Source organism: Chrysemys picta, chromosome 2, assembly GCF_011386835.1.
Source record: "Chrysemys picta bellii isolate R12L10 chromosome 2, ASM1138683v2, whole genome shotgun sequence".
Classification (NCBI taxonomy): domain Eukaryota; kingdom Metazoa; phylum Chordata; order Testudines; family Emydidae; genus Chrysemys; species Chrysemys picta.
Genome location: NC_088792.1, coordinates 197,340,436 through 197,366,666, shown reverse-complemented (window position 1 = coordinate 197,366,666; position 26,231 = coordinate 197,340,436).

The following is a 26,231-nucleotide window of genomic DNA, read 5'->3' as shown; positions in this document are numbered from 1 at the left end:
TACCCCACACTAACTTGATGCAGTCTAAGTGTAAATAAAAGAAGAACCCTGCATCAATGAGTCTCAGAATCTAGGTCAACTGACTCAGAGTTGCTAGAGGGTTAAATAAATAGCACTGTTGGAGTTTCTGCTTGGGCTGGGGCCTGGCCTCTGAAACCCAGTGAGGCAGAGAAAGTCTCAGAGTCCATGCTCCAGCTGGAGTGGAAATTTCTACAGGGCTAATTTTAGCCCCATAGGGCAAGTCTGAGACAGATGACCCAAGACCTGAGACTTACTGCCATGCTTGTTTGCAGTACAGATGTACCTTAATTGTGTGTGTGCACCCTGCTGTATGTTAATGACTTTATTGGAGCTCTTAAAACACTAACAAACTGTTCATGTGCATCAGCAGCATTCACATGGACAGTTAGACTGCAGCAGATTAGATCAAGGTAGATTCACACTCCAGCTTGTTTGGTGCAGTCTAGTTGTTCATGTAGACAAGTCTTTAGTCAGTCAGTCAGCTAGTCTCTCTCTCTCTCTCTCTCTCTCTGGCCTGGTCTACACTAGGCATTTATTTCGAAGTTCGCGCCGTTACATCGAATTAACCCTGCACCCGTCCACACCGCAAAGCTATTTAGTTCGACATAGAGGTCTCTTTAATTCGACTTCTGTACTCCTCCCCAACGAGGGGAGTAGCGCTAAATTCGACATGGCCATGTCGAATTAGGCTAGGTGTGGATGGAAATCGACGCTAATAGCTCCGGGAGCTATCCCACAGTGCACCACTCTGTTGACACTCTGGACAGCAGTACGAGCTCGGATGCTTTGACCAGCCACACAGGAAAAGCCCCGGGAAAATTTGAATTTGAATTCCTTTTCCTGTCTGGCCAGTTTGAATCTCATTTCCTGTCTGGACATCGTGGCGAGCTCAGCAGCACTGGCAACGATGCAGAGTTCTCTAGCAGTGATGGCCGTGCAATCTCAGAATAGAAAGAGGGCCCCAGCATGGACTGATCGGGAAGTCTTGGATCTCATCGCTGTGTGGGGCGATGAGTCCGTGCTTTCCGAGCTGCGCTCAAAGAAACGGAATGCAAAGATCTACGAGAAGATCTCTAAAGACATGTCAGAGAGAGGATACAGCCGGGATGCAACGCAGTGCCGCGTGAAAATCAAGGAGCTGAGACAAGGCTACCAGAAGACCAAAGAGGCAAACGGACGCTCCGGATCCCATCCCCAGACATCCCGTTTCTACGAGGCACTGCATTCCATCCTAGGTGCGGCCGCCACCACTACCCCACCACTGACCGTGGACTCGGAGGATGGGATATTGTCCACGGCTGGTTCCTCGGACATGTTAGCGGACGGGGAAGATGAGGAAGGAGATGAGGAGGACGAGGCAGTCGGCAGCGCTCACAACGCTGATTTCCCCGACAGCCAGGATCTCTTCATCACCCTTACAGAGATCCCCTACGAAGCGTCCCCAGCTGTTACCCCGGACACAGAATCTGGGGAAGGATTAGCCAGTAAGTGTTGTAAACATCTAAACATTTATTTTTAACAGAACAGGAATATTAACAATAACAAAAATGGGTTTCTCATGATTAGTTTGCCCTAGGCGCTTAACGGTTCAGTCATGGGCAGTGCAACTATTGAAAAAAAATCTAACAATGTCCGGTTTTGCATGATTGTCCTGCCCAAGCCGCTCTACTGTTTAGTCACTGCTAGTGCAGCTAGAGTAAAATGCGGTCTATATGTCCGGGGATAGAGCAGAAATCCTCCTGGGACATCTCGATGAAGCTCTCCTGGAGGTAATTGGAAAGCCGTTGCATCAGGTTCCTGGGGAGAGCGGCCTTATTGGGTCCTCCGTAGTATGACACGTTGCTGCGCCACGAGACAATCAAGTACTCGGGAATCATTGCTCTGCACAGCAGGGCGGCATACGGCCCTGGTCTTTGGAGGCTTTCCCGGAGCATTCTCTCTTTCTCGCTGTCAGAGATCCTCATGAGGGTGATGTCGCTCATGGTGACCTGCTTTGAATTAGGTAGGGGAATGTTAGTGTTGGGACTGCTTGCCCGTTCCTTTACAGAACTGTAACCGTTGGTTTGCAGCCACGCGGTGGAGGCGGGAGAGGGGCAGCCTACAGGGATCGTTCCCGGGGACAGCCGCAAGGGGGTGGGACAGGGGCAGAGTTCCTGCTTGCCGGATTGCTGGCAGCAGGGACTGACATTGCTTTCAATGTGAAATGAGGCCAGTGTTAATATTAAAGTTTTAAGCTGCCACAAGTCTACGGCTTACCATGTCTGCCTGCTACAGAAATTCCGTTGTCCTGCCCCGCTTCTCAAATCTGCTGTGCAAGACCCCAGGCACTGAATGCGAAGGCCGAGAATTCAACCTTGTGCTGAGTGCGCATGTGATAGGTGCTGTGCATGGTCTTGTTCACAGAGAAAGACTATGTTCTTTGTTCACAACTACATTTATCTTTCTGAGGAATTCACTCCCTTTTTCCCATTCCCACAGCCACATCTGCGACTGTCTCACAACCTAGCCTGGCATCACACTCCCAGAGGCTAGCTCAGATTAGGCGTAGGAAGAAGAGGACATGGGAGGACATGTTCTCGGAGCTTATGGCCTGCTCCCGAGCCCAGGCAGCACAGCAGACCCAGTGGCGGGAGAACTTGTCCCAAATGCACCAAGCAAACATGGATTGGGAGGAGAGGTGGTGGCAGGAAGACCAGCAGGTGACTCAAACGCTGCTTGGACTACTGAGGGAGCAAACAGACACGCTCCGGCGCCTTGTGGATGTTCTGCAGGAACGGAGGCAGGAGGACAGAGCCCCGCTGCAGTCTCTCTCTAACCGCCCTCCCCCGCCACCAAGTCCCATACCCACCTCACCCAAAGTCCAAAGAAGGAGGGGCGGCAGAGTCCGTGCAAACTCTCACTCCACCCCTGCAGACAGCTCTAGTAGTAGAAGGCTCTCATTCCCCAAAATTTGACAAGTTCTTTCCTTCCCGCCTGACACAAGCCCCCATCCAAGTTTCACCTCCCAGTTCCATGTGTAGTTGATAATAAAAAATACGTTTCTGTTAACTACTGTTTCCATCATGTTCTTTTGGAGGAGGGGGGGGAAGTGGGTTGGTAATTGGACAGGACAGTCACCTTTGGCAGGGTACATAGGCGGGGGCAGGTACAGCAGCAGGGCACATACACAGTGCAGTGACTAGTTACCCTGGTCAGTCTGTGAGGTGGTTTTCATGTTATGTGGTGGGGGGGTGGGTTGCTCTGTGACTTTGTGGCGGGGGAGGGCAGTTACAGATCTCAAGCAGCGGTCCTTATGCAGGATCACAGAGCCACACAGCAGGGGATCTGTAACCGTCCTCCCCCTGCCACAAAGTCACATAGCCCCCCCATACACACAGTCCCGATCAGGAGGGGTGACAGGCTCCGTTGAAACAACCAGCCCACCACAGCGGAGCCTGTCAATCCTTGAGTTTAGAAGCTTCCTTTGCGTCACTACACTACACCCGCTCCCCACCACAGTCTGCGTCCCAGTTTTAAAACATTCCCGCGAAAACAGTAATAAAGACAACAGTGTTCATTAACAAAGTAGAAGTGATTTTATTTCTAAACGTGTGTTGGAAGGGGGTGAAGGGGGTATGTAACTGGAGAGGATAGTCAACTTTAACTGGGTAAAGAAACGGGGGCAGGTTCAGCTTCTCTGTACACAAACTTAAAAGTCACAGGTTACCCTGCTCACTCAGGAACCTAGCTTTCAAAGCCTCCCGGATGCACAGCGCGTCCCGCTGGTCTCTTCTAATCGCCCGGCTGTCTGGCTGTGCATAATCAGAAGCCAGGCTATTTGCCTCAACCTCCCACCCCGCCATAAAGGTCTCCCCCTTGCTCTCACAGAGATTGTGGAGCACACAGCAAGCTGCTATAACAATGGGGATATTGGTTTCGCTGAGATCACAGCGAGTCAGTAAGCTTCTCCATCTCCCCTTGAGACGGCCAAAAGCACACTCCACCACCATTCTGCACTTGCTCAGCCGGTAGTTGAAGAGTTCTTTTTCACTGTCCAGGGAGCCAGTATAGGGCTTCATGAGCCAGGGCATTAGCGGGTAGGCTGGGTCCCCGAGGATGACTATAGGCATCTCCACATCCCCAACAGTTATTTTGTGGTCCGGGAAGTAAATACCTTGCTGCAGCCGTCTAAACAGACCAGAGTTCCTGAAAACATGAGTGTCATGAACCTTGCCCGGCCATCCGACGTAGATGTTGGTAAAACGTCCCCTGTGGTCCACCAGTGCTTGCAGCACCATGGAAAAGTAGCCCTTTCTGTTAATGTACTGGCTGGCCTGGTGGTCCGGTGCCAGGATAGGGATGTGAGTTCCATCTAAGGCCCCACCGCAGTTTGGGAATCCCATCGCTGTGAAGCCATCTATGATCGCCTCCACGTTTCCCAGGGTCACTACCTTTGGCAGCAGTACATCAACGATTGCCTTGGCTACTTGCATCACAACAACCCCCACGGTAGATTTGCCCACGCCAAACTGGTTCGCGACTGACCGGTAGCTGTCTGGCGTTGCAAGCTTCCAGAGGGCTATGGCCACTCGCTTCTGGACAATCAGGGCTGCTCGCATCCGGGTGTCATTGCGCTTCAGGGCAGGGGACAGCAACTCACAAAGTTCCAGGAAAGTTCCCTTCCGCATGCGAAAGTTTCGCAGCCACTGGGATTCATCCCAGACCTGCAGCACTATGCGGTCCCACCACTCAGTGCTTGTTTCCCGTGCCCAGAATCGCCGTTCCACGGCATCAACATGACCCATTGCCACCGTGATGTCCTCGGTGCTGGGTCCCGTGCTTTCTGAGAGGTCTGTGCTACTCTCAGACTTCAGGCCCTCACCGCGGTGCCGTAGCCTCCTCGCCTGACTTATCTGCATCTGCCTCAGGGAAAGGTGGATGATAAGCTGCGAGGCGTTGAGAGCGGCCACAACTGCAGCGATGGTCGCAGCGTGCTCCATGCTCGCAGTGCTGTGGCGTCCGCGCTGTCACTGACTAGAAAAGTGCGCGAACTGATTTCCCGCCGGCGCTTTCAGGGAGGGAGGGTGGGAGTGATGGACGGATGACGACAGTTACCCAAAAGCACCCTGGACACATTTTTTTTACCCAGAAGGCATTTGCGGCTCCACCCAGAATTCCAATGGGCAGCGGTGACTGCGGGAACTGTGGGATAGCTGCCCACAGTGCACCCACAGTGCACCGCTTCCAATGTCGACGCTTTCCCCGTTACTGTGGACTCACAAAGTCGAATTACTGTCCTTAGTGTGGACACACACGTTCGACTTTGCAATATCGATTCCAAAAATTCGATTTAAGTAAAATCGAACTACTCTCGTAGTGTAGACATACCCTCTGACACACACATACCTTGCACATGCTCCATTGCTCCAGAGTCCTGTCAGAGCAAACCTGCTGCTGCACCCAGAGCAAACCCCTTTGACCTTCTCAGCAGACTTTCATTCCTTAAAGGGATAGTGTGCAGATAAATCTAACCCTGACATTCCTTTATGAGTGCTCCACATGGAACATGTAAAGTTCAACATCTAAAAGCAAGTAACCTATAACCAGATATTAACTGGAGCCACTAAGACCACCAGCTAATCTTTTTAACAGTGTACCAGTTTCCTGATGCTGATTGAAGCCAGAACAACCATCCTGTGTAATTTTTTTTATTTGTTTTCTGATCTTTATTAACAGAGGGATGCCTCTACCTCAGCATTCTTGCATTGGTTTTTAACTCCAGCAGATGGCTGATTGGGAGCATGTATGTACACACATGCATGCTCAAGCACAGCTGTGTGTGGTTAGAACCTACAAAAATATATTTAAGAATTACATCTATAGAATAGCAAAGCAGCCCTAGGTTTAACAACCTTACTATACAAAGACCACACATGCATATATTTCATGGGTTAGAAGCTGTATATTTAATCCTAAGAAATTGTCTTATTTTCACCCAAGTTTGTCATTTGAAAATTAAATGTAACAAGCTTTGTCATCTTGACCTGTATTGGAATGTTTCATTATAACCATATTTTGGGGAGGGTAAGAGAGAAGAGATTAGATATAATCAAATCACCAACAATTTGGGAAAGCTACCTTAATTGGCATGTGAGCAGTATTCTTAATATCAGCTTCAAACCAGGGAGTCATTTGACCTTCCCTTTATCAGCTAATTGACTGGAACTTATTGACAATGAGAAATTGCTAATGCCTTATTACAAGACTGCTACCTCCCATTATTACACAGAGCTTATAAGGAAATGTTGAGTTGATATGTTTTAAGCAACCACATAATTAGGTTAATTTATCGATATTAAGCCACTGTCTTAATTTGATTTGTTTATAAGCAATTTTATGCTTTGTTATTTAGTTTAGTTAATATATAAAAACTGGATATCTGTGTGGTTTCTATGTTTCTTTCCCAAACACAGCAGAGTTCTGAACCTGAGGACTCCCCAAAGTAAATAAGAGGCAACTCTGTGCCCCATCTAATAATGGTTCATATAACTGCCCCTATTGCCCTTCCATAACTGGTGCATGAACTCAAATACGGTTGGTTTTTGAAGGAAAGTTGAGGGCTTGTCTAGAAAAACAGTGCACAGGAAGCTGGGATATAAGTCTACCCACAGAGAACCTTTGAGAGCATGGTGTGGTGGACGTGAGCTGGTCAACCTGATGGCTGGTCGCTTCCCCATATAAAGTCAAATCATGGTTCAACTCAGGATTACGCCCTAATTTAAAAAAAAAAATACAACTAGCTTGTAGCGATAGTCATCAGTGACCAGAGGCACATATACAGTCATGGCTGCCGCATAATTTTTTTTTTTATTATTATGCACGTGCTGCTACTCAATATATTATCACAGATTTTGGTATTTAGATATGGAGCTGTACACTAGCACTATAAATTAGTGATTACGAATCTCTAATATAGTATAAGTTTGACAAACCTATTTGAGGGGAATAGGGGAGGGGTTTGCAGGCTCACAAAATGAATTTTCAAACATTAGTTAGTTTAAAGCTTGGTTTCTTTGCCCCCCCGGCATGAATTAATAAAAAATAAAAGGAATAAGACTAGTTAGAAGGCAGCCTGTGCTGTTTTAGGGATAGAAGGCCACCTTTGCTTCCAAGGGTAGCTGACACATTTAGATGATAAATTCTGGTCCTCACTCCATTCTGGTGGTATACAGGAGCGGTTATAGGCCAAGGGAAAATTCCAGGGCAGGAGCAGTATAGAGGGTGATCTGGACTGGAAGGGTCTGCTCTAATTTGTGCACTACATTGATCCCTGGCACAGGCAGAATCCAGTAGGCACAAGGATGGCATAAAGTCACTTTGCTCCCTTTTCCTCCAGACTGAGCCTTCTATTTTCTCTCCCCCAGAACATAGGAAAGGGGGATGGAGAGGAGTTCTGTTTTCTTTGCAGTGCAACTCTTCCCTTTCTCCTCTCTGTACAATTGACTTTAATGGGAATTTTGCTTGTGTAAGTCTGGATCAGGCTCTTAAAATCAAATGCAATGCAAATCCAGCAATTAAAAAAAATATGATGGGTTGCTTAAAATTGTTTTAATTTTTTTTTTTTAAAAAGCAAATTCGCTATCTTTGCTGGCTCTCTCAAAACTCATACTATTTTGTTTTTTTAAATCAAATGAGAAGAAACCCGATTATAGGCCAAAAGTCAAAGGGAGGTGTAGATGTAACAAGCGTATCAGAGGGTAGCTGTGTTTTTGTGGATACAGACTAACAACAAGGAGTCCGGTGGCACCTTAAAGACTAACAGGTTTATTTGGGCATAAGCTTTTGTGGATAAAAAACCTCACTTCTTCAGATGCATGGAGGTAAATTAGAGCAGACCCTTCAGATGCCATGTAACAAGAGGGTTCCATTGTTGCCATTGTGAATTCTGTAAGACACAAAAAGATTTGCCCTTTCTCCATAACATACAGAGTGTCCATAGTCTAAATTTAGAGATGGGCTCAAACTAAAACCCTGGATCTGTTTCTCCCAAAATTCAGGGTTTGTTTGCAATGCAAACCTCACTACAGGTTTGGATTTTAGAGTGGGCCAAAGCAAAACCTGAATACTGGGATAATTAGATATCTGAATGTTATCACCTACATCCATCTCTGCTTGCTAAATGCCAACCCCAAGATATATAACACTGCATGATATATAACTAATCCTTGTACAGTTAACATTTATTCAAACTTAGATGACTGTGGAAATTACAATAATCTTCCAGATCCCAGTTTGTTGAGGACTAAAAGGCCTGGATTCTTGTAGTAGAATTGGGCTCAGTGGCCATCCTCCACTCCTGACAGAACTGTGGTTTCCCCGAGGGAGTCCTTGTGGAGATGTCTTTCCCTTTAACTGAACTTCCCAAGGGTCTTCTCACAGGAGGGCACAAATTTAGATTAGAATTATTTGAGTAGGTTTCATTGTGTTTTGAATTTTCAACTTTTTCAGTTCTGCTAACTGCCCATGCACACTGGTGGTGACAGTTGAACTGTAATGATTTCAGCTAGACTCTTGGATCCCCCCAAAAATAATACAACGTTGTCTGAAAGTAATAAGCCACACTCTTGAGTTAAAGATACCTAAGCAATCGCGTTGACTCACAAAATTAAGTGAGTGATTGATTTCAGCACTGGTTAAATGAGAGACCTTTAGGCTGCTACCATCACCTATAGTCCCCTTCATTCATCCAATAAACTATTAGCATCAGACCTCAAGACTGTTGTGAACCAATGTATTGCACAAGAGAAATGTCAACAACTAATTGTTTTTGTAAGCTTGCAGAAGTGAATATTTAGACATTTTTAAGATAATATGGTGTCACAACATTATGTAAGAAAACATAAAAAGCTTGTGGAGAGCAATAGATCCCTTTCATTTCTGACTTAATCTCATGTACGGTAGGCCTCTTGAGAAATAGTAGGATAGGCTTTAAACAAAAAGAATAACAGATGAAAGGCTGCATGCTTTTTATAGTCCATGAGGACCAACCATGCAAATTAGCCTAGGACGATTAAAGTCTCTGAGGTTATATTATCCACATTGTAGATGCATGACTGTATTCTTGATAAGAAATTATAGATAAAGAAAAGTCAATCTGTTTTCCAAGCTGTTTAGACTCCCTGTTGTCCTCAGCCAAGAGTTTACTAAAAGGGAAAAAATGCTTTTCTTCACTTTTTGCAGTTAGTGAACAAGAAAAGATCTATATTTAAATTCTTAGCTTTCTAAAATGTGTGTATTTTTGTGTAATAATATATTTAACTGCTCTACAAATACATATTTTCCTCAGGAGTAACTTCTGAAAGGTATCCTAATGTCATTAGAAAAATCCCTCCATATATAGGCATGGAGGTGAAGATATTTCTAACACTGCTTTATTCAGATGAAAAAATTGTATGTCTGCTCAACGGGGCAACCCATACATAGATGTGGTTCAGTAAAGTAAGCACCTGTAAACTTCAATAAATCCTTGTTGTATGTATTGGTTAATGCTGTCCTTAGAAATCAGTTCAATCAAGGATCTCTTGTACCTCTTGGACCAGAGCCTCTGCTGGTGTAAACTGACATAGCTCCATTGACTTCATTGGAGCTAAACTGGTGTAAACCAGCAGAAGATTTGGGCCTTTGTTTTGTTTATTTAGCTCAGTTCAGTGCAACCAAAGCATTTACAGAAGCGATACCTTTGTCCATGCTGTTATAAGTACTGCACTATTCCTTTAAATATCTGAATTTGTACCAAATATTACAACGCTTGCAAAACCACATAATATGTACCTTAATATTGATTGTTACTGTCAAGGTCCTCTCCTACTCTAGTCAGTACTGAGGCAAAACTCCCATGGAAATCTATTGGAGTCCTGACTAAGAACTATAGTATTTCAGCCTGATAGAGCAAATTATGACTGACCATAGCAGTCTTATTATTACCAGTCAAAAGAAAGAGCATCCTGCTTTCCTGTTTGGAATGATTTCTGAAATATAGATGTAGCCTTTTCCCCCTGCCTAAATGTTTATTTCACAGATATATAATTTCAGAATATGTGCTGATGAATATCATGCAGCTAACACAGCCATCTGGCTACATGGAAAACATATTTAAAATGAAAGTTATGGCCATATAAGTGAAGTATGGATGGCTGGGTCCTAAAAAACTGCTCGTCCTGGAATATTTTTGTGTCATCAATATTTAACCCTTTTTAGACTATTTCTTGCCTTCCTGATTCATGGTTATCATTCTGGTTTGCATCAGTAGAAATATTACAAGTGAGGACCCAGGTTCATAGAAACACTGTAGTATTTCTGCAGCTCACTTGATTTGTTTAGAAGTCACAATATAGAATAGAATATGGCAAAAAATAAAAATACAAGTCATCAGGCTCCGCCACACAGAGTCCTGGCGCTTATCTCTCTACTGCTCCATGGGATGCCAGTCAACCCAAAGAAAGCAGGGAGAATATGGTGATGTGTCTGTCCCAGCTCTCACTGGCCTGAGGAGCTGGTTGGGCACACCTGGAGTAGCAGGGTGCACAATCCAGAAGAGATTTGTGCTGCAGAAAGGAATGAGGAAATGAATATACCCCGGTGCCTATCAGGGATAATCTGGTCCCACATGTTACATTTTAAAATGTTTGCTGTTAGTTATTGCATTAGGAACCTTTTGAAGGGGGAATAAAGCTATGAAAATTTAATTTAGACATGCACAGATATTGAGGCCAGAAGGGATCAATATGATAATTTAGTCTGAGATTCTCCATAACAGACCACAGATTCTGCATCAAGCCCATAACTTCTGTTTGAGCTATAGCAGGTGAGAGCAAACTATGGCCTGTGGACCGGATCCCTTGCCAGCAGGAACCACCCCCCACAGCTCCCATTGACCAGGAAAGGGAAACCACAGCCAATGGGTGCTTCGGGAGTGGTACCCATAGGCGAGGGTAGCACGTGGAGGAGCCGCTTGCCCCACCCCACCCCGAGGAGCCACTGGACATGCTGGCCACTTCCAGGGGTGGCACGGGGCCAAGGCGGGCAGGCAGGGAGCCTGCCTTAGCCCTGTTGCATGCCACTGCCATCCCAAATCTGGTCAAAGTAAGTGGTGCCAGGCCAGAGCCCGCACCCCTCCTGCACCCCAACCCCTTGCCCTGAGCCCCCTGCCGCAGCCCGCACCCCTTCTGCACCCCAACCTCCTGCCCTGAGGGCCCTCCAACACTCCACACTCCTCCTGCACTCCATCTCCCTGCCATGAACCACCTGCCACACCCCACACCTCTCCTGCACCCCAACAGCCTGCCCTGAGCCACCAGCTGCACCCCACACTCCCTCCCACACCCCAGCCCCTTGCCCCAGCCCTACATTCAATTTCCCTACCCAGATGTGGCCCTTGGGTGAAAAAGTTTGCCCACTCCTGAGTTATAGCATCTCTTTTAAAAGTATATCCAGTCCCAATTTAAAAACTTCAAGTGATGAAGAATCCTCCACATCCCTAGTAAGTTGTTCTAGTGGTTAATGTCCTCTGTCAAAAAAGTGCTCCTTATTTTTAGTCTAAATTTAGCTAGCCTCACTTTCCAACCACTGGATCACATTATACGGCAGGGATTGGCAACCTTCGGCAAGCCAAGGTAAGCCCCCGAGCGGGCTGGGCCGGTTTGTTTACCTGCTGCGTCCGCAGGTTCGGCCGATCGCGGCTCCCACTGGCCGCGGTTCGCCGTTCCAGGCCAATAGGGGATGCGGGAAGCAACGCAGGCTGAGGGATGTGCTGGCCACTGCTTCTCGCAGCCCCCATTGGCCTGGAACGGCGAACCGTGGCCAGTGGGAGCATGATCAGCCGAACCTGCAGACGCGGCAGGTAAACAAACCCTGGCATGCCGAAGGTTGCCGATCGCTGCTGTATAATGTGATCCAGTGGTGTGCCACTTGCCGATCCCTATTATACAGTCTTCTGCTAGATTATGGAGTCGTCTGCTATTAAAAATCTCTTTCCCACATAGATACTAGAAGATCATGATCATGCCACCTTTGGATAAACTCAATAGATACAGCATCTTTAACTTCTCACCACAAGACATTTTCCAGACCTCAAATATTTTTTATAGATCTTTTCTAAATTCTTTCCAATTTCGCAAATCCTTTTCTAACTGTGGACACTGAAATTGGACACACACTAGACTAGAAATAGTCTCCCTATTGCCATGCACAGAGGGAATACTACCTCCCAATTCCTTTTGGTATTCCCCTGTTTATACTTTGGAGGATTGTGTTTTCTCTTTCAGCTGCAGCATATCACTGAGAGCTTTTGTTCAATGGGCTGTTTATTGCAGATGTATATGACATAGATGTTTCTGAAGTGTATATGTTTAATCATAGAAACGTAGGACTGTAAGGGACCTCAATAGGTCACCTAATACAGTCCCCTGGACTGAGTACTAAGTATTGAGGACTAAGTATTATCTAGACTATCCCTGACATGTTCTTGTCTAGCTTATTCTTAAAAACCTCCAATGACAGAGATTCCACAACCTCCCTAAATAATTTGTTCACATGCTTAACTACCCGTATACTTTTGAAGTTTTTCCTAATGTCTAACCTAAATCTCCCTTGCTGCAATTTAAGCCAATTACTTGTCCTCAGTGGATAAGGAGAACAATTCATCATCATCCTCTCTCTTCAAGTATGTAAAAGGTTGGGATACTCTTATGTCCTCCCTCAGTCTTCTATTCTCCAGAACAAACAAACCTACAGAGAAATACAGGTGAAATTAATTTATTCTGCAACTTATTCACAAACAGGCTTCATTCTCCTCTGTGCCCAAGCTTAAGCTCATGTGAGGGTAGGGGAAGTGGCATTGCCTAGAACCAAATTTCAGCTACCTATCTCTAATGTAAGTTAAAGATGTAGTGGGGCAGCTTTAACTTGAACACTGGCAGAAGATCAGCTAATGCAAAGCCTTGCACTACCACCACCATTCCCCTGACATGCCACCTGTTTCTTCCCAGCTCCAACATATCCTCCTCCCCATCTCAGAGATGCTACTCAACATACGGGAGCAGAGTTCCAGTGCAGGAATGGCATAGTTGGTGTAGGAGAACTGTTTTGCGCCTGCAGATATTCCCCTTACACAGGAAGAAATTCGTAGGTAAAGTGGCCAGAGATTTTGTAAGTTCAATTTGCACCACCTAAGCAATGCAATGTAAACTTGGTGTACTGCAGAATCTGGCACAAACACATACAAAAGAGCTAGTTATTATTTGGTGTTGTATGTCATGACCAGTAATGAGTGAACCTCAGAAAGTTCAGTTTGGAACAAAGCCTTTTACATTTTAATGTTTATCTGAAGCTTTTCTAAATATCATTATGCTCAATATAATCTAGCTGTAATAGATTCTGAGAAAAGAAGGGATCATTCTGATAATCCAAAATGACCTGCTGCATACCGCTGGCCATAGAGCTTCCCAAAAATAATTCCTACACCAACACCATACCTTTAGAAAAATCATCCAGTCTTGATTTCAGAATTGCCAGTGATGGAGAATCTACCATGACCATTGGCAAATTGTTCCAATGGTTGATTAGCCTCACTGTTAAAAACGTACACCTTGTTTCCAGTCTGTTTGTCTAGCTTCAACTTCCACCCACTGGATTATATTATACCTTTCTCAGCTAAACTGAAGAGTCTGTTATTAAATATTTGTTCCCCATGTAGATACCTAAAGACTGTAAACAAGCCATGCCCTAATCTTCTTTTGTTAAGCTAAATAGACTCAAAAAGCGTAATCACTATAAGACATGTTTTCTACTCCTTTAATCATTCTCCAATATATCAACATCTTTCTTGGCAGAGGTAAAGTAACCTCTCTACCCAAAATGCCTCTGTTTATGCATACCAGGATTGCTTTAGCACTGTTGGTTACAGCATTGCACTGGGAACTCGCGTTCAGCTGAATATCAATCACGATACTCAAATCTTTTTCAAAGTTACTGCTTCTCAAGACAGAGGACCTGAGCCTATAAGCATGGCCTAAATTCTTTGTTCCTATTTACATTTAGCCATATTAAAACACATATGGTTTGCCTGTGTCCAGATGGCACACAGTATCAGTGACTTGTCCTTTTCATTATTTACCACTCCTCCCAATTTTTCGGTCATCTACGAACTTATCATAGAGTCATAGAAGATTAGGGTTGGAACGGACCTCAGGAGGTCATCTAGTCTAACCCCCTGCTCAAAACAGAACCAATCCCAATAAATCATCCCAGCCAGGGCTTTGTCAAGAAAAGCCTTAAAAACTTTATCAAGCATGATTTTACATTTTCTTCCAAGTCACTGATAAAAGTTTTCAATAACATAGGGCCAAGAACCAACCCACACAAAACCCAATGGAAACACACCCGCTCAATGAAGTGTTTTGGCTTACAGCTACATGTTGAGGCCTATCAGTTAACCAGCTTTTACTCCATGTGCCAGGCTAATTTTATAAAGTGCTAGTTGTTTAGTTTAGTGTAATAGCATTCCAATTTTTAGTCACAATGTTGGGCAGTGCCAAGTCAAACCCCTTCCATTATCTTAACAAAGCTCATAACCTCATGAATTGTATATAAATACAAGTTAGATAGTATTATCCCCAAACTCATGTTGATTATATACATATGGAAAGTAATGTAATACCAAATTTAGAGTGAGTGAGGGTCTGAACCAAAATCCAATATTCCTAAACTCTCAACTTTGAGGAAGTATGGAGCAGGAGCTTAGCCTCAAAGCTCAGGTTCATCTTTAGTTTTGAGACTTCCCTCCCCCTGCCTCCTATTTTTCTTCTTTTTGTCTTAGCTCATGCTTCCAGTCCTGCCACCTCCCAGCTCTGATTGCAAGGGGTCCCTACCAAGGAGATCTTACATATGGTCTTTCTGCTACCCAGATTGTGTGTTTTTTGGGTCAAAGATGTCCTGGATATTATCATCATTGATTGAACCACTGTCAGACTTTACATCATTGAAACAAAACAAAGGGAGACATGGTCTGTAGCCCAAGATGCTTATATTTTAAACCAGATCATTTGTCTGCATTGCATAGTCTGTTCTGTTGGATGACAAGAGAGTCTTAGTCGAGTGCAATTTTTGTTCTTTTGGGGTTTATCATCACTGGGCTTTACTGCAGAGATGTAAATGAAGAGAATAGATTGCAGTCAATCAGGAGAGTGAGGTATTTCCAACTCTCAGGGGCAGCATGGGGAACAAAAGCATGAGGTTATCCTAGGCCTTCCTCTTTAATATAGATCTCAGGATACAGATATTCAGCTCTGCAGATAGTTAATGAAATCTGCTACATGACAGACATGAAAAATATTCACTTTTCACATGACTGAAGTGTGCTGAGAAATTGTGCAAAACATGATGCAATAAATCTAATATTAAACCATCTGGGGTGTTAAGTTCTATAATGAGGTGAAAAAAATCCTGTTACAGTATAAAAAAAAAAAAAAAAAAAAAGGCTGAGCCCTTAGTATATTCTACCTGAGGAACCATCCAATGCCTTTGGCAGGCCTTGCATCAAACATAACCAACGTAGATATTAAATTAGTTTCTTCTTACACAGGAAGATTTAGTGTCGGTGTACCACTGGCAAAAACTCTATTCAAGAGTTCCCACTAGCCTGACCTGGGTCTTCTGGCTTTTCATCCCATCTGTTTTAGAGATATTATTCTCTCATAAAAGTCATGCAAATTGGCTACCAATTGACAAGATATAAAATAATCTTTTTGAAAGCTATGCATTACTAAATATTCAGTTAGAGCATGTGTAATTTAAGTATCTGGAATAACATCCCTGCACATATAACAAAAAAGTCATATAATCTGTGTGGATTGCTGTTTATAAGTAACATGCTGGAATGTAAGAGTTTAAAATTAGTCAGAAAGTTTCCTTTTCTTTGCCAACATGATATAATGGTAAATTCGCCTGTATTTTATTCATTCAATTTACCTTTACATGGCATCTAAAATACCAGTACAGGAGGACAAAATGGCACAGTGACTCAAGGCAATGGTCTTTCACCTTTACAGACAATGAAGATTTATACCTGTCATTTCACAAGTTATTAGCTTGGTTGTCTCGACCTTGTCCCTTTGAGACATTTGTCCATGTCAGAGAACCACAGCATGTTTTATTTCACTTGGCTGTCTCCACTTAGAAGAATGTAGTACTACAGAGAATGTAGTAAACAGAGTTGTTCAAGGTCAATTTTTAGGTGCATTTGGGAGAACTGTGAAGGAAAACTTAAGAAACATTCCAAATATATGCATTTATGATTGTGCATGTATTGAACTACTTGTAACATGCTCACGACGTTATATTAAATGTATCTATGTCCCTCATCACTATAGCATCTGTGAAGCTCAATAGATTTTATCCTCACGAAATGCCTTTGAGATAGTACTTCCCTCCTTATTGCCATTTACAGATGGCAAACAGAAGCTTTGAGTGACCTGCCCAAGGTCACAGAAAGCTGTCATGGATGTGCTGAAAATTGAATCTATGTCTCCTGCTCCCAGTCCTGTGCTTTTACTACAAATCCTTTCTTCCCACTCTATATCTGGCAAATATACAAATTTTCATAGCAATCATTTAGGGAATTCCCTTCATCCACAGTAGTAGAAGCAGCTCTAATCTTCTGGGCAGTCTAGCCATATTTACACTTGAGCAGTTCTTACAGCTCTCTCTATCCCAGACTTTCTACATCACTCCATGCTTGGTTTTGGTAATAATTTAGTGTACAGTTAACTTTATATAAGAGATCTCATTAACCACGTTTAGATTCTAGCTCCCAACATGCATCACTTGCAGGAAAACCTTTTCTGCATTGCCAGATGCCTATTTATATGAATCGTGTCACATCCGTGGTTCTGCTGGGACAAACAAGGTCTGTACTTGTACTGGGCAAAAAATTTCAGGCAAACTTCACCTACCCCAGCAAAAGATGCAGATTGAGACATTGCAACATTTTGTGAATGTATGAAGATTTCAGCAATTTTTTTTCCCAACTGAAACATTCAAAAATACGTTTTGTTTCAACATTTTCAAAAATGAAATTGTTTCAAAGTTTCCTTTAATTTTATTTAATATTTTTAAATTAATGTCAAAGTAAAACAAAACATTTTGTTCAGCCAGGCCAGTTTTTCCCCTCCCAACTTTCAAGAACTGCCAAGAAACCAAAAAATCTCCATTATTCACTTAGCCCTAGTTTGTATTCAGTTTTGTTCTACTTTCTTTTCCCCATGTATTTATCTCAATTATTTGTTGTGCCAGCTAGTTTCAGCTACTGTGCACTTTATTTTTAAAGTTATGTCCCCTCTCAGTTGTCCATAGTGACTTGCACCGCTGGACCACCCAAGATGCTTCCATCAGCATTTTCAGCAGGAAGAGCAGCTCGCTGCCAAATGGCTTAGTCACTGCTATAGCAAACATTTAAACAAAAATGTAAGTTAAAAGATAATTGGTGTAGAAAATCTTTTAGCACAGGTTCAGTCCGTCTTCACAGCTCTGACACTGACACCTTGGAAGTCACTGTGAGAAGAGTTATATTCCTCTTCCGTTCAGATTTCATGGTAAAAGAGCAAATATGGACTCCATAAAATTAAATAGCAATGAGTCTGAACAGATTAAAGGAAATATGTTGTGTACAATGTACTGTATAATTAACCTGTGGGACTCACTTCCACCAGATGTTATTCAGGCAAATAGCTTAATTTTCAAAATGAGTTAGACATTAATATGGATAAGAACAGCACATGCATTTGCACTAACTCTGCTTGCGCAAGAGCTGTTAAAATTCAAACTTCAAGGCATAAATTGATCAGCATCTGGATTTATGAGGAAATACACTACCATGATACAGTATTGAATAGTTCTCTTTACTCCTTCCTCCGAATCATCTGACACTGGTCTTTTAGTCTGTTCCTCTGTTTGTAAACTTTAGCATCTAAGTGACTCACATTAAATATAGAGCATACAGTTAAAATACCACCCAGAAAATCAATCACGCACCAATATTTTTAGTCTCTCATCTAGAAATGAGTGAAGCCATTTGAAGGCAATGCCATTAAACCTTCCTTTGCACTTCTATCATGTCTTTCATCTCAGAATCTGGAAGAGCTACACAGGTTATTTAATAAGCAACAGAGGGTCCTGTGGCACCTTTAAGACTAACAGAAGTATTGGAGCATAAGCTTTCGTGGGTGAATCCCACTTCATCAGACTCCATGGGTTATTTAATGATGCTTCACAAATGGGAGTGGACCTAGTTTATGAAGTTAGAGTCTGGTTGTAGATCCAGCAGTGTGCATTTCTGGCATGAGGCTTTTGGATGCAAAGGTATGTATCTCTGGTATTCCAGTTCAGGCCATCACTGCTCTCAACATTCCTGTGTGGTAGGTCAGTGCTGAGAGTTAGGATGGCTTGGGATTTATTTCTAGCTCTGATAATGTTGACGCGGCCTTGGCAAGTCACTTAGGGACAAATTTTCAAACATGACCTGTAATTTGGAATACCTTTACTTTTAGGTGTGCATATTAAAACATACATGTTTAAAGATGAGCACCTAAAAATTGGCAGAGCCAATATGTGCGTCTTAAGATTTCAGTTTGCACATCCATAGAGATAATGCTTACCCATCTCTGTAAAAACACATTGATATCTAAAGACATTATTTTTATCTGCAAGTGTTATAGTTGTCTCCATTTCACGGATTGAGAAATGGAGCCAGAGAGGGGTTATGAAATTTCCAAACATTATACAGCAAGTTAGCATCAGACCATAGAACCCGAAGTCCTGGTTTTCAGTCCTTCTGTCTTTGCCTCTTTTAATGTAACCCTCCCACAAATTAAAAGAAACTGTCATTATCGTTTTGCTGTCAGAGCCTATGACACACAACTTAGTCATAATCAAGTGGCTTTTTTTGTCCTGATTTTACACTCGTCAGCTCCAGTTTAGAAGATAATATAAAAAAAAAAGTTTCAAGTCACATTTGCAGTCAGATGAAATTGGAAAAAGGCTAGCCTATTACTTGAAGGTAATGAGTCAGAGTGATTCACTGAAGCCTCTTGGTGATTTCTGTAGGAACCAATCAAATGAAAGGGCACAAAAGCCATTCACAGTGAAGATGATCCTCAGCTCTAACTAATATAAAATCTGAAGTCATTAAAATGCCTAAGAGTGAGAAAGATGGAAACTTAACAGCAGAGGACTCACTGACCAAAAAAAAGTTTAAAGTAGAATGGCAAATAGTAAAAAACCTTTAAATCAATCATTAAGATGGAACTGTCCAAACACTGAATCTTATGGCTCCCATAGGGCTAAAAAACAACACAGTCAAAATGAGAGTACTCTTAACAAATTGGTTCAATTTAAAGTTAAAAGGAACAGAGAGTGGGTCAGCAAACAGCCCACACAATCCATTCAGAAATGCAATAGTGTTTGTGCAATGTGACCTTTAGTATAAAAGAAAAAAGAAACAAATGCACTATACTAGAGAAGTTAAGTACCGCCCCCTTTTACCTGTCACATCCTAAATGTATGTCGACATAGCACCTTTAAAAATATTATATATATATAAGCTCCCATTTGTTGCGATTGTCCAACCAGAGGATGACTCATCCATGTTAATTACCCATTTCTTCTACATGTACAATAGACGCCTATATACATGCTCATGTACTTTCCTACTTCAGTGTCAGTAAATATATTTTTAAAAAATGCTTCTGTCACACTCCTCCTAGTAGCTAGGGAATACTGAGAACAACAACCTTCTATTGCTGTCAGCTAATGGAATTGCTGTTCTAGCTCAAGTAGTAAAAGCCTGTGGTGATTGAGGTCCCGGTACTACTGACCCGGGTGAGACTTGCTAAACTGTTTAAGTGGTGCTGAAAAGAATTGGAGCTTATACCCAAATCTTTCAGTTTACTGCCAGAGCCTGGATCCCAGCTGTGTCCATATAAAATATCAGAGAAGTAAAAGATCATTCCAAATATTAACATGCAAGTGATGATACTAAATGTGAAATGTGAAACCATAAGTATCTGTATTAATTTAACATTTGTGTGCATAGTCAAGATGTAATTTCTTGGTATGTCTTCACTGCACAGTTAGTCCAGGTGATTGGCACCCGGATTTGAGCACTCTGATTAGTTTAGCCCAGGTACAAACATCCCGGAAAGCAAAAAACTATATTTTATCCCCATATTACTATGTTCTCACTGTTTCTGCACTTGCCTGTGTCTGTTTGTCTGGAGATCTGGGCTTGAGCACTATCACTGGTCAGAGATTCCTGATAGAAGGAAATGCAGGGGTTCAAACATAAGCTGAGCCTGCAGAGTAGTAAGTAAGTGTTTCTTATACACAGGGTAGCATACCCAGGTCCTGGTTTAAGAGTGGAAGAACAATGAAATTCCACCCCAAGTCAGATAAGGAGAAGAGACCGATCACATGAGGTGATGTTCTAATAGACCAGAAAGGAGACAGAGGTGCAGCTAGTCCTGTACTTACAACACTAAAAAGCTCACTTTTAAAGAGCAGGCAATGCATGCTCTGAAAAATAGAGATGTGAAACAAAACAGAAAATGTTGCAAATTTTGAGAAGATGCCTCTAATCATCTACCTCAAGTTTTGGTGTGCTTGGGAGTGCAGCAGAAACTAAATAAGGGATAACTAAACAAAGCTGTTATCATTCAAAAGGAAGGAGGGAAATTACAGTGTGTCAGACTAACAGATTTATTTGGGCATAAGCTTTCGTGGGTAAAAAACCTCACTTCTTCAGATGCATGGCATGAAAGTTACAGATGCAGGCATTATATAATGACACATGAAGAGAAGGGAGTACCTCATAAGTGGAGAACCAGTGTTGACAGAGTCAATTTGATTAGGGTGTATGTAGTCCACTCCCAACAATAGATGAGGAGGTGTCAATTCCAGGAGAGGAAAAGTTGCTTTGGTAATCAGCCAGCCACTCCCAGTCTCTATTCAAACCCAAATTAATGGTGTTAAATTTGCAAATGAATTTTAGTTCTGCTGTTTCTCTTTGAAGTCTGTTTCTGAAGTTTTTTTGTTCAAGAATAGTTACTTTTAAATCTGTTATAGAATGTCCAGGGAGGTAGAAATGTTCACCAACTGGCTTTTGTATGTTACCATTCCTGATGTCCGATTTGTGTCCATTTATTCTTTTACGTAGGGACTGTCCAGTTTGGCCAATGTACATGGCAGAGGGGCATTGCTGGCACATGATGGCATATATAACATTAGTAGACGTGCAGGTGAATGAGCCCTTGATGGTGTGGCTGATGTGGTTGGGTCCTCTGATGGTGTCGCTAGAGTAGATATGGGGACAGAGCAGGCAACGAGGTTTGCTACAGGGATTGGTTCCTGGGTTGGTGTTTCTGTGGTGTGGTGTGTAGTTGCTGGTGAGTATTTGCTTCAGGTTGGGGGGTTGATTGTAAGCGAGGACTGGCCTGTCTCCCAAGGTCTGTGAGAATGAGGGATCATTTTCCAGGATAGGTTGTAGATCGTTGATAATGCGCTGGAGAGGTTTTAGCTGGGGGCTGTAAGTGATGATCAACGATCTACAACCTATCCTGGAAAACGATCCCTCACTCTCACAGACCTTGGGAGACAGACCAGTCCTTGCTTACAGGCAGCCCCCCAAATTGAAGCAAATGTAAATTTCATGGATTTTCTTCCAGAAAAACCCACACCTCAAATATCTACTTCCGTACCCTCTTGGATGCTATTTACTCTCAAGTACAATACCCTTTGATCTTCTGTCATTAAACAATTCCAGTAATTAGAGCTATCAAGTCAGTCTGGGAAACTCTCCAGATGAATTCCCACAAAGATAGAATCATAAGGGACCCATTCAGAGATGTTGTTCAAAAGATCACCCAGCAAACAAGGTTGCTCATACTTTTGTCCTATTCAGCAGCATCCCTCATGACAAAACTCACTATCCATCCTCCTTACAATGCTAGACATAATTAACCAGAAGTAACTCACATTAAAAATATGGAAGCATTTTATTCTTTTTATAGCCTATTCAGAGCTGGAGTGCAGTGGTACATCCCCCTAAACCATAGATGTAGAAGTTATTACACATATAGTTGTCATCTACCACCCTACATTGAACCCATACAGGGTATCATTAAATAATTACAACCCATTCTTGATGGGGACCACATCTTGAAAGAAATCTTTCCCAAACTCCCTCTTATGGCCTTCAAACAATCCTTCTCCTCTCTCCCCACCTCCATACCTCAACAAGTTCTTCAGAAGCAAGCTCCCCACAGACCTGGACATACCAACTCAAATCAGCAGCAGACCCTGTCAGAACAGATACAAAACCTGCAGACATCTCTCTACTGCTATGATGTTCAATACCCCAACACACTTTTCAAGATCCACACACAGCGTATCTCATCCAGTTCATCCAATGCCCCAACAACTATGTGGGTTAAGAACATAAGCATGGCCATACTGGGTCAGATCAAAGGTCCATCCAGCCCAGTATCCTGTCTTCCGACAGTGGCCAATGACAGGTGCCCCAGAAGGAGTGAACCTAACAGGTAATGATCAAGTGATCTCTCTCCTACCTTCGATCTCCACCCTCTGACAAACAGAGGTTAGGGACATCATTCCTTACCCATCCTGGCTAATAGTCATTAATGGACTTAACCTCCATGAATTTAACTAGTTCTCTTTTAAACCCTGTTATAGTCCTAGCCTTCACAACCTCCTCAGGCAAGGAGTTCCACAGGTTGACTGGGCGCTATGTGAAGAAGAACTTCCTTTTATTTGTTTTAAACCTGCTGCCCATTAATTTCATTTGGTGGCCCCTAGTTTTTATATTATGGTAACAAGAAAATAACTTTTCCTTATTCACTTTCTATACAGCACTCATGATTTTATATACCTCTATCATCTCCCCTCTTAATCTCCTCTTTTCCAAGCTGAAAAGTCCTAGCCTCTTTAATGTCTCCTCATATGGGACCCATTCCAAACCCCTAATCATTTTAGTTGCCCTTCTCTGAACCTTTTCTAATGCTAGTATATCTTATTGAGATGAGGAGACCACATCTTTACGCAGTATTCAAGATGTGGGCGTACCATGGATTTATACAAGGACAATAAGATATTCTCCGTCTTATTCTCTATCCCTTTTTGAATGATTCCTAACATCCTGTTTGCTTTTTTGACTACTGCTGCACACTGCATGGACGTCTTCAGAGAACTATCCACGATGACTCCAAGATTATTTTTTTTTGATTAGTTGTAGCTAAATTAGCCTCCCATCATATTGTATGTATAGTTGGGGTTATTTTTTCCAATGTGCATTACTTTACATTTATCCACATTAAATTTCATTTGCCATTTTGTTGCCCAATCACTTAGTTTTCTGAGATCTTTTTGAAGTTCTTCACAGTCTGCTTTGGTCTTAACTATCTTGAGCAGTTTAGTATTGTCTGCAAACTTTGCCAAACTGTTTACACCTTTCTCCAGATCATTTATGAATAAGTTGAATTGGATTGGTCCGAGGACTGACCCTTGGGGAACACCACTAGTTACCCCTCTCCATTCTGAAAATTTGCCATTTATTCCTACCCTTTGTTCCCTGTCTTTTAACCAGTTCTCAATCCATGAAAGGATCTTCCCTCTTATCCAATGACAACTTAATTTACGTAAGAACCTTTGCTGAGGGACCTTGTCAAAGGCTTTCTGGAAATCTAAGTACACTATGTCCACTGGATCCCCCTTGTCCACATGTTTGTTGACACCTTCAAAGAACTCTAATAGATTAATAAGACAGGATTTCCCTTTACTAAAACCATGTTGACTTTTGCCCAACAAGTTATGTTTTTCTATGTGTCTGACAATTTTATTCTTTACTATTGTTTCAACTATTTTTCCCGGTACTGACATTAGACTTACCAGTCTGTAATTGCTAGGATCACCTCTGGAGCCCTTTTTAAATATTAGCTATCTTAAATCAGCTTCTTTACCCATTGACTGCAAAGGACAGGTTACAAACCATAGTTAATAGTTCCGCAATTTCACATTTGAGTTCTTTCAGAACTCTTGGGTGAATGCCACCTGGTCCCAGTAACTTGTTACTGTTAAGTTTATTAAATAATTCCAAAACCTCCTCTAATGACACTTCAATCTGTGACAATTCCTCAGATTTGTCACCTATAAAGATGGACAAGCACTATGCTCTTGAATATTGTCACACAGAATGATGAGAGACAAATGCACCCTATCACCTATGGGCAAACACTTTTCACTAAGTGATTGCTGCATATTTGACCTCTCAGTTCTCATCCTCAAAGGAAACCTATACAACACCTTCAAGAGATGAGCCGGGGAACTCTGCTGAACACTGACAACCATGGACTTTGAGACTAGTTTTATGGCTCATTGTTGGATTCAATTCGACACCTTAACCTTAATTCCCAAGAACTCATCTCAACTTTGAACTTGTCACTCGGGTTTCTTTATTGGCATACAATAAACTTATGATGAGTTGCTCAGGCTCAAGTGCAAGGAGTAGGTAGAGGGTATACCAGAAGTCCAGAATACATTATCATCAAACTTACATACAGATTCCCAAAACAGACACTGTGAACCTTCCATTCTACATCATATCATGGGCTCTATGATTGATTCTCAGAAGTTAGTGAGTCAGTGTCTATACAGATCATGACCGGTTTATGTGCCACACATCTGCCATCCGTCACACATTTATGGCCTTACTGTTACACGTTATGCATTGCCCTACTACTATTCCCTTATCTACTAATTACATATTTACAAGGTTACTGTGAATACTCTTATGAATTCATGCTTTATTAATTTGTTCGTGTCCTTGGCCAGAATAAACCTACAATTACAACAATTTGTAACTCACCTTACCACCTGTTAAACCTTAATTGCCCATTTTATTTTAAGTCATCTCCTACACACGTGGACCCCTTATGCTTAACAATCTGTCCCAACTTGGATTTAGCTTAGATGCTATGGTTACCTTCCCCACACCTAAAGAAGAGCTGTGTGAAGCTAGGAAGTTTGTTCCTGTTATCAACAGAAGTTGGTCTAATAAGGCATATTACCTCACCTATCTTGTCTCTCTCAAGGAGGGGGAGGGATAGCTCAGTGGTTTGAGCATTGGCTTGCTAAATGCAGGATTGTAAATTCAATCCTTGAGTAGGCCATTTAGGGAACTGGGGTAAAAAAGCAGTTTGGTGATTGGTACTGCTTTGAGCAGGGGGTTGGACTAGATGACCTCCGGAGGTCCCTTCCAACCCTAATATTCTATAATATTCTGGGACCAAACACACTGTAAGGAATTCCTTGGACATTTTTATTATGTTTTCACTAAATGTTAAATGTAATATCTATCTTCTAAGACCATGAGGCTTATGTGCTCATATAAAGAGATACCTACTGAACCAATCCTATAAGCACCCTGCACATGCTTAACATTATGCACATGAGTAGCTCCTTTGATTTCAATGGACTTGGGGCTTTGGGTCCTTACAGTAACAATGTGTGTTATTCAAGTCATTTAAAATGTTTGCATGAAAGACTACCCAGATAAAAAGTTTAAATAGTTTCCATTTTTCATGCTAAACTAAGCTTTTTGAAGATTAAAACTTGAAGATAACCAATGAAGACAAAAGGAAAGACATTAAAGTCCTCAAATTAGACTACAGCTAGGGGAAACTCAGTAGTTAGTGTGAGATTAATAATTGACAAGGCAATTTGGACAACAACGACGACAACGTGATTTTCCCCAGTGTTCAAAAGCAATATAGGTCTAGGTAACGGAGCAGCTTGACCAGATGCCTATGATCAAATGGTTACAAAATTTTTAGGTGCAAACTATTTTTGTCATTTCAGCAGAAAGTGCATCTCTAACCCAAACAGAATAAATCATTTATCTTAGAATATTGTTTAATATATGAAAATATAAATATTTATCACCACATTAATGCAGGAGCTATGAGGTTTCTGGCTCGAAGCCATTGGGAGCTATGCATCTGCATACACAGCGGACAATATATTAGAATGTGTATGCTAAGCGTTCCCCAATTATTCCTCTTTCTTTGTTCTCTATAAAAAAAACAATTCCATTTTGAGTTATTAAGCCT